Below are 7,897 nucleotides of genomic sequence, written 5' to 3'. Positions count from 1 at the left end.
CAAATAAATCCTCATTGAAAATTTCTATGAATTAAAATCACGCGATGGAAATCAAACAAACTACACTTTTTTCCTAAGAATCCAAATCCTCCCAAAAAAATCCTGCGAAATTGGATTAAACCAAAGAAGCCTGGCAAAAGGAATCCAGAAAACCCGTTAAAAAAAGGAATCCTGAAAACCGAAGTGTTGTGAGGAACTTGGGAGCCTGGTGCTCCTTTGTTCGAAGAACAAAAACCCTAGGCTAGATAGAACTGACACACTTCACTCGAAAAAAAGATAGAACTGACACACATATATATGGAATAATAAGGTCATAATGCCTTAGAGAGGAAGATCATATGTACTCCTAGAAGTCTGGAAACCGATTAACGAATGGGTTTAACCAATGCCACAGGAACCCTTATTACTTATAATACATTATTATATTATAAGATAAAAGCAGTTCTTTAGTTGCCCCTCTTCTGGCGGCCCTAGAACGGTATGCCATAGTCATCGCCTGCAAACTGGGGGCTCCAGACACAGAACACGTTGTCGGCGACGCCTGACTGGTTCGCAGAATCGTACACCGGGGCGTCTCCAGTGGCGGGTTCTTCAGCTATGGGTGCGTTGTTGACGACGTTCGCCGGGTTTGCTGGCTGAAGCGCCTGGTTCCAGGCTTCGTCTTCCTGGAGCAGTTCATCTGGCGCAATGCCGTCTACCAGGAGCAGATCCAATGGTACGAGGCCTTGCTGCTCCTGGCCCTGTCCTTCCATCTGGTTCATCCAGAATTTCTCCAACTCATCCCAATCCGAGTCGCTGAAAGGCTCAGACTGCGCATTTTCTGCACTGGGGTGGTAGTTGTCCATACCGTCAAGCAGGGCTTCGCTCCCAAGGTCCATCAGATCACCAGCGCCCATGGCTGCAGCAGGCACCTCGTTCACTCCATGCGGAATAGCTGCAGCGTGCACCTCGTCCATCGCATCTTTCTGCGGAGTAACTGCGCCATGCACCTTCTCCATGGTATCTTTCTGCGGAGTAACTGCAGCATGCACGTTGTCCATGGTGCCTTCGTGCATGTCATCGCTCTCCAGGCCGATGACAATCTTGCCTGCTGCTTCAGTACGACTGGTCTCCTCTCTCTCCAGGTTGATGAAAATCTTGCGTCCATATACATCAGCTGTTTTGCTCTTCACAGGCAGCACTTCACGTTTATTTGCCAGGCTCCCATTATAGTACTGCAGGCTCTCCTCGTACCGGTCCCAAATGGACTTGGTACCATGAATCAGAACAGAAGGTGGGCCTGCATTAATCTGGGAAACTTCTGCTCTGGCCGAACTCTCCCCCAGTTGTCCCCACGGCTTTCCGGGGTAATTGTACCACATAGCAGAGGCAGCTGAACTTCCCTCCACATGTGGCCACACCATCCCAGGGTACTTGTCCCAGATAGAAGAGGCAACCCCATGTGTGAACTGCGTCTGGGTTGTTGCCGGATAATTATTGGGTTTAGCACTGGCTAACTTGTATGACGATGAAATCATCTCAGATAATTCTTTCATGCTGGCATAATGTTGATAACCCTGAGATAACCTCTGTGCCCACAGCCGGTGTTTCTACATCAAAATACAGAACAGAACAGTCAAGACAGGGATCATACATCACAATATAGAAAGTGAGAGAATGCAGAAATTTTAGCGCTTTATCATAACAACGCTGAAATAGATGAACTTGAAACTTGTAGAGTATGCACGCTTTTCTCTCTCAAACACAAGCCCAGACGTGTTTCGCTTTGTATTAGAAGGAGAGTGCCAAGAAAGCACGAAGAGTACAAACAAACACTAGCACCAAGGACAAAAAGAAGCCAAAACCCTACTGCTAGCATCAGCTGACCAAAGTCACGTCAATAAGGCCCCAATTTAACAGAATCAAGGAGAAAATACCAATAAAGTAGTACATTGTTCACAAAATTCCAATTAACATGATAACAATTATTAATCCGTCGATTTGGTAAACTGGGTTATAATAATGCTTTGGATAGTCTGATTATTTACGAATTAGGACAACTTGCTAACATGCAAAAAGTTTTTTTTTTCAATTGTGATTGGTTCTGTAACAAAATCTACTCCTGAAGCTGCATGGTTTGGAAATTTGTAATCTGATCTAGAGCACCATACAAAACTTAAACTCCATGGCATGCAGAGACAGAGTACTGACTACTAAGTACTGACGCAGGTATAAGACATAACAAAGGAAAATAAAGAAATAACAAAGGGGACACAGTAGAGTATCACGGTGGAAACATTCTTTCCTTCCAAGTTTATCCTGTTAAAATGTGATCTTGACCCTTGTATTTAGCATGTGAGCTTGCCCATAACTGTGTGAGCTTTTACTGGGGTGTGAATTAAAAGGTCAAAAATTAAATAAAGTTCTCTTCCCATTTGTTTCTTCAACAGCGTGCACATAGTTCTTTAAAATTTTGTGAACTCAGACACTGTTGCCACAGAAAATTACCCAATTGATTGAACACTGCAGAACCTATATTTACACAAAATAAATAGCAGAGTGGAATGTTTTATTTTTCGCACTAAGATCAAACCAATCATAAAAAATTGATTATTATGTTGTTGTTGCTATTCCAGTAGGTGTTTGTTTCTCTTTTACCTTTTTCCCTTTCACCCAATCACTGTATGTTAATGAGCACATGAGTTGATAAAAGGACTCATCTGCATGTAACATCAATTTCTTTGGTCAGTCAGCATCCATGCCAGCCTCCCTGTGTTAGTTACCGTGTCCCTCAAATTCTTGCCAAATCAGAAATCCGAATCCGAGCCAGATTCGGAGACCGTGACTTTGTCCGAGCAGCACTAGCTGCTGGTACTTAACGTGCCAGGGTACAAAATGGTGACAAAGATGATGTCCAAGTGGTGGCATACAGCTGCAACTTCGGGAATCGTGTAATGATGACCACCGTGAGCAGATCTCTTGCAATTAGCTGGTTCTACTAGATTAGTTTAGGCAATGCCGCAACCATTCTGTTGGTTAATCAATATATGTGTGTAGAAATGGCAAGTACGTCGTAGGTTCCATCTTAAACAGATATTCATGCATGGGGGATCAGGTTGGCAGTGGCAATCAATGGCCAATGGCCACGGAAGGGGGATTGTCAGCTGTAGTGGTGGGAACCAATGACTGGACAGAACTAAGGCCATGCCATCGAACTTCAAGGCTACAGCAGAATGACTATCATCTTAATTAGTGGCAAACACAAAAAGTTTCGTTCAGGAAAGTGCATGGGACGAAAGAAAAATATAAGGCTCAAATGCCAAATGTTCAATCAGTTTAAACTAACTAGCATATGCAAATGCATAGGTTGTCAGCTTCTACTACTTATGATCGTCTATTAAACAAACAAAATTTAAGAAAAGCGTACATGCTGCCTATTGATGTACTGGCAATACCACAGTTGCAGATAAACTAAATCCATCACCCACCTGGAGATGGCTTGCGACATGCTGTCTGGTCAAATTCAAATCCTTGGCATTCATGTACTGGTGAATTTTTCCAGCCGTGGCAGCTGTTGATGCCAAAAAGAAAACACACACTCAAAGGTCATGTTTTTTAGCTTCTAAACATAATAAATGACTGATTTATGCCAAGTGCAGATAGCCTTACACGCCCCAAGCACTTCAACAGCCTGCAAGAACTTTTCGTGGAGCTCACTGCTCCACGTGAACCGACCCAGATTATCGGAATACACATTTGCGTTCAACGCATCTTGTTCTTCATCCTCAGTTTCAGACCTGTGATTTTTGATAGACCTGTGTTGCAGTGCTCTCATCCTCAGAAAATTAATGGTTTCAGTATCCAACGGCTTAACCACATTGAACCATGTTCCAAGGGTCATGTGTGCAGAGACTGCCTCGTCATAGGCACACATAGCTGCAGCCAAGAAACAACACTCCTAGACTTATGAGTTTGGGATGGAAGGAAAATTTCTTAAAACAATACAGCTCTCAATACAAATGCTTACTGATGAGAGGTACTTCAAGTTCATTCAGGATGTGGTGAAACAGCACCAAGGTGCCCAACTCTGTATTGCCAGGATGAACTTCCGCTACTATCAAATCAAGCTCTTCATCTTTAGCAACCCCCCTTTTAAGTGAATCTAGGGCCTCTTCCGGTGTATGGAAAGGAAGAACTACAAAACAAACTTTGGAGAGTAAACACCGTATTATTATGTCCAAATATAGTTATATTAATATCCCAACCTGCACGTACTATTGCAACAAGTGAGTATCTTCTAAGGACTAATATAGCTACTTGGTATGTGATTTTTCTCATTTGACCACATAATCCAACACTTTCTGCAATCTAATACTAGCACTTGGAAGGGCGGCCCAGTAACTAGCAGCTAGCTATATCCCATTACGAACTACATATGCTGCCTCTGTTTAAACTGTGAAGTTCACACAATATATTACACACATATATGCTATATAATCTAATGTCCTTTGGAAGGGTGACGCACTAACACTATATCCTATATGGAACTGCATCTGTTTCCTTTCTGTTTAAAAATGTCATATATGTACGGAAATGCTCCGCGTATATGATGGTTGTACAATCTATACATGATACCGAGGACAGGTTCACTGCCATGTGGGGCCATAGCTCGCCAAGCTTCACGTCATGAGAAGCGTTCTATATCCACACACGCAAGCCATCCAACCGTTAATTGGTGGTCCAGATCATGATGGATAGAACCTATAAATATTCCCACCGGACGACCGTACACCCAAACTTCACGCCAAGCAACCATACACCCAAAATTCCCGCCAAACAGCCGTACACCCAAACTTCCAGCCAAACAGCATACACCCAAACTTTCCACCAAACAGCAGAAATATGAAATATCTGAAATTCGATCAGATGTGCCTGTGTGGATAGAAGACACCAACAGGCATCAAATTGTGCCTTATATAGTAGCCCCATGAATATGCAAAATCTTTTACCTACTATCTTTCATTCTCCCTCGAAACACAACTTCCTTTTTGGACAAGAAAGGGAAAATTTGAAATGGAGATGCTTGGGAATTGAAGTGCGCACCTTTGAAGTTGAATCTAGCAAGCATATTGGAGATGGTCCACAGGGAAACCGGATCCTGATCAAGAACTAAAACTGAAAGATTTTCCATCAGGTCAGTGAGACCCTAAGGGGAAGAAACGAAGGCTACCAATGTTTTTTGACGCTGAAAGGCTACCAATGTTTGTGATGGATCTAACCATATATGGATCTAATACCTTCTTTTGGCGTGAGACCTTCACCAAAGCCAAAAGATACACACTATATACCAGACGATGTCAGAAAAGGACAAGAACTTAAGGAGTATAGACCATCTAATTTTTTATTCAAAAAGTGACCTGTATTTGGATAGGGAGGTTGAACAAGATATACTTACTTGAGAAATAAAAGTTAACATCATCATTATTTTGTCCTCTTGTGCTTCTTCAGTTTCCATGTAAAGAACATGCAAGACCATGTACAATGCAAGCCAGTGCTTATCTGTAGAGAGCAGATGCTTAATTAGGAACCCCTGTCACAGACATAAGCACTGGTGCTTAAGAGAAACACGGTTTATTTTACTAAGCACCTCTCTAAGATTGTTCATGGTCTAAGAAGGTTATCTGTTCTCTATCATCACGCTTGCTTTTGGCACACCCTTTGATTTGACCCAACCTGCATTTCGAATAGTCAACGCAGAAACAAGTTCAAAAAAAGACAAACAGATTGAACAGATGCATGAAAACCTAATTGTTCTATTTACTTCTCTTCTGTTTCGAATTTTGTTGTCAAATTTACCTAAGGCGCATATAGGACACATACATGTTCTCCCTAGCTCTCGCCCACAGTAATATTTTTTTTCTTCATTCAGTACCTAGTGTTAATATCAATACTTCAGTTGCAACCATTAGAACTTCCAAGTCCTAAAGGGTCTCAAGTCTCAACTTTCAAATGTCAAAACAAACCAAATGGTGATGTGCTGCTTTAAGATGATTCCTCAGGAAAAAGTCTGGAGAGTAAATAAGGCAATTTCTTGGCCAGCTTCATTACTTATAGCATGCAACAGTTTCACTGATTTATAGCATATGCTGTCATGCATACCAAGAATTCTACTACTAGGAGTCTTCCTGTGCAGAGGTGTCGTGACGATATATCATATAATCAATGGGTTAATTCATGCCGGTGAATTTGATCTTGTGGTGGTACCTGGCGCATGGCAGGCAATGTTGCGAGCACGCAATCCTACATGATGTATGCATGAGCGCTAATTGCACCGATGTACAAGATAACTTCACAAAAGACAAAAACCAGTAGTTGTAGCCGTGATTGCATGCTACCTTAATGCCGCAATAGACACTCACCCTAGCCCCAATTGCATCACCACATCTGCTCTTTTTAGGCATCAAACCTACATATCTATCCACATGATAATGTACCAACAAAAATAATGAGATGAGCGGTTGATTTCTACAAAGAAAAAAAGGTATATAACTGATTCCTTAACAAGGAAGATATGCGAATGATGTTAAACATTGATACAGCCTCTAAGCTGGATGGGACAAACTGAGGAAGAAACAACCAGGGCCAAGCCTAAAATCAATAAAAACTTCTAAAAGAGAAAGTATCCACGCTACGGGCGACCGCCCTGGGTTCCAACGCTTGTCACCACCCCTATCCCAAAAGATATATGACATGGCCTGTGCCCAGTGTGATGCATGTGTTTCTTGAAGGAACTGATTGCACATATATTATTTTTGAAGGAACTGATTGCCCATCTCGAAAACACCAGGAAGAGATCCCAGACGAAACGCCCTTCAAATCGAAACCTGGAAGCCAGCTTTTCCTTCAGATAATCGAACCGGGATCCACATACGCTCAGCAACAATCCAAGTAGGCGCGACGCAGATGCTTTAATAATAACCAAACCAAATCGAAGTAGGCAGACGCTTCGGAATGGTGCGCGCTTACTGGGGGAGGGAAGGCCAGGATCGAGGGCAGCGGCGCCGCCGGCGAGCGCGAGGCGTAGGAGGAGGCGCCTCGCCTCCCGACCGAGCAACGTCGGGATCCCTCTTCTCTCTCGCCGGCGGTCGCCGCCTCGCCATGCGCCGCCCCGCGAGTAGAACGGTCGGGCCCCACGGGGGGTTTGGGACGCAAACAGATGGGCCTGACTGCTGATGGGCTCAAAATGCTTTGGCAGAGTGGGCCCAGACATGGCCATATGAGCTGGCCCGGCCATAAAAGGGCCTGGCACGGCACGGCCCGTATCAGGTCGAAGGAGCTCAAGGATTAGCCCAAAATCACTAACTGACGAGTAGTCTTTTAAAAAAAAACTCCCACCTTCCCAGGTTGGTTGTGTTAAGAACAATGGTACATCTACGTAAACTAACCTACGTATCTTACGTAATGTGCAACATGGACATTTTTGATTGGGTATTGGAGGATTGAGGGGCCCAACCCCCTGAAAATCGCGGGGGGGGATTATTGTTAGGCAGTTTACATTACTTTTCGTAGCCTCGTTCGTAGATGGAGCATTATTGGTCAAATGATGGGCTCCATGTGCGTTACTTGTCGCAACCTAGGAGTTTTTCTTTTTTTGTAAATTTGTTTATTTAAAATGTTTTATCTCTTGAATCATGTATCCAAATCTCGAACGTTGAAATCCTCGCGTCTAAGATCTTCAAAACTCGATCCTATGTTGATAGATTTTTACGAACTTTTTTTTCATGAAAACAGTCGGACAAAAAAAAGAACCGGAAGCACGTTTTTTTTCTTTCCGAAAGCCGTTTCCGAGAGGCACGCCGGCGCCTCTCGCGGAAGCAAAATCATGTCTCTCACACAAAAAAGAAAACGTGTTTTTTTG

The 7,897-nt window shown here is 43.2% G+C and overlaps 1 non-coding gene across 1 annotated transcript; it reads right to left on the bottom strand.

Moving 5' to 3' along the window:
• Positions 1-265: 265 nt before the first annotated feature.
• On the bottom strand, positions 266-5,471 carry LOC109742549 (uncharacterized). Its single transcript, XR_012189531.1, has 5 exons — positions 5,083-5,471; positions 4,007-4,174; positions 3,649-3,915; positions 3,468-3,550; positions 266-1,589 (listed from the first exon to the last, which is right to left on the bottom strand). It is a non-coding gene; the product is annotated as an uncharacterized protein (transcript).
• Positions 5,472-7,897: the final 2,426 nt, after the last annotated feature.

The sequence above is a fragment of the Aegilops tauschii genome, chromosome 7, assembly GCF_002575655.3.
Source record: "Aegilops tauschii subsp. strangulata cultivar AL8/78 chromosome 7, Aet v6.0, whole genome shotgun sequence".
NCBI classification, from domain to species: domain Eukaryota; kingdom Viridiplantae; phylum Streptophyta; class Magnoliopsida; order Poales; family Poaceae; genus Aegilops; species Aegilops tauschii.
The sequence above is the reverse complement of the archived record's forward strand: the minus strand, read 5'-3'. Positions and strand labels throughout refer to the sequence as shown.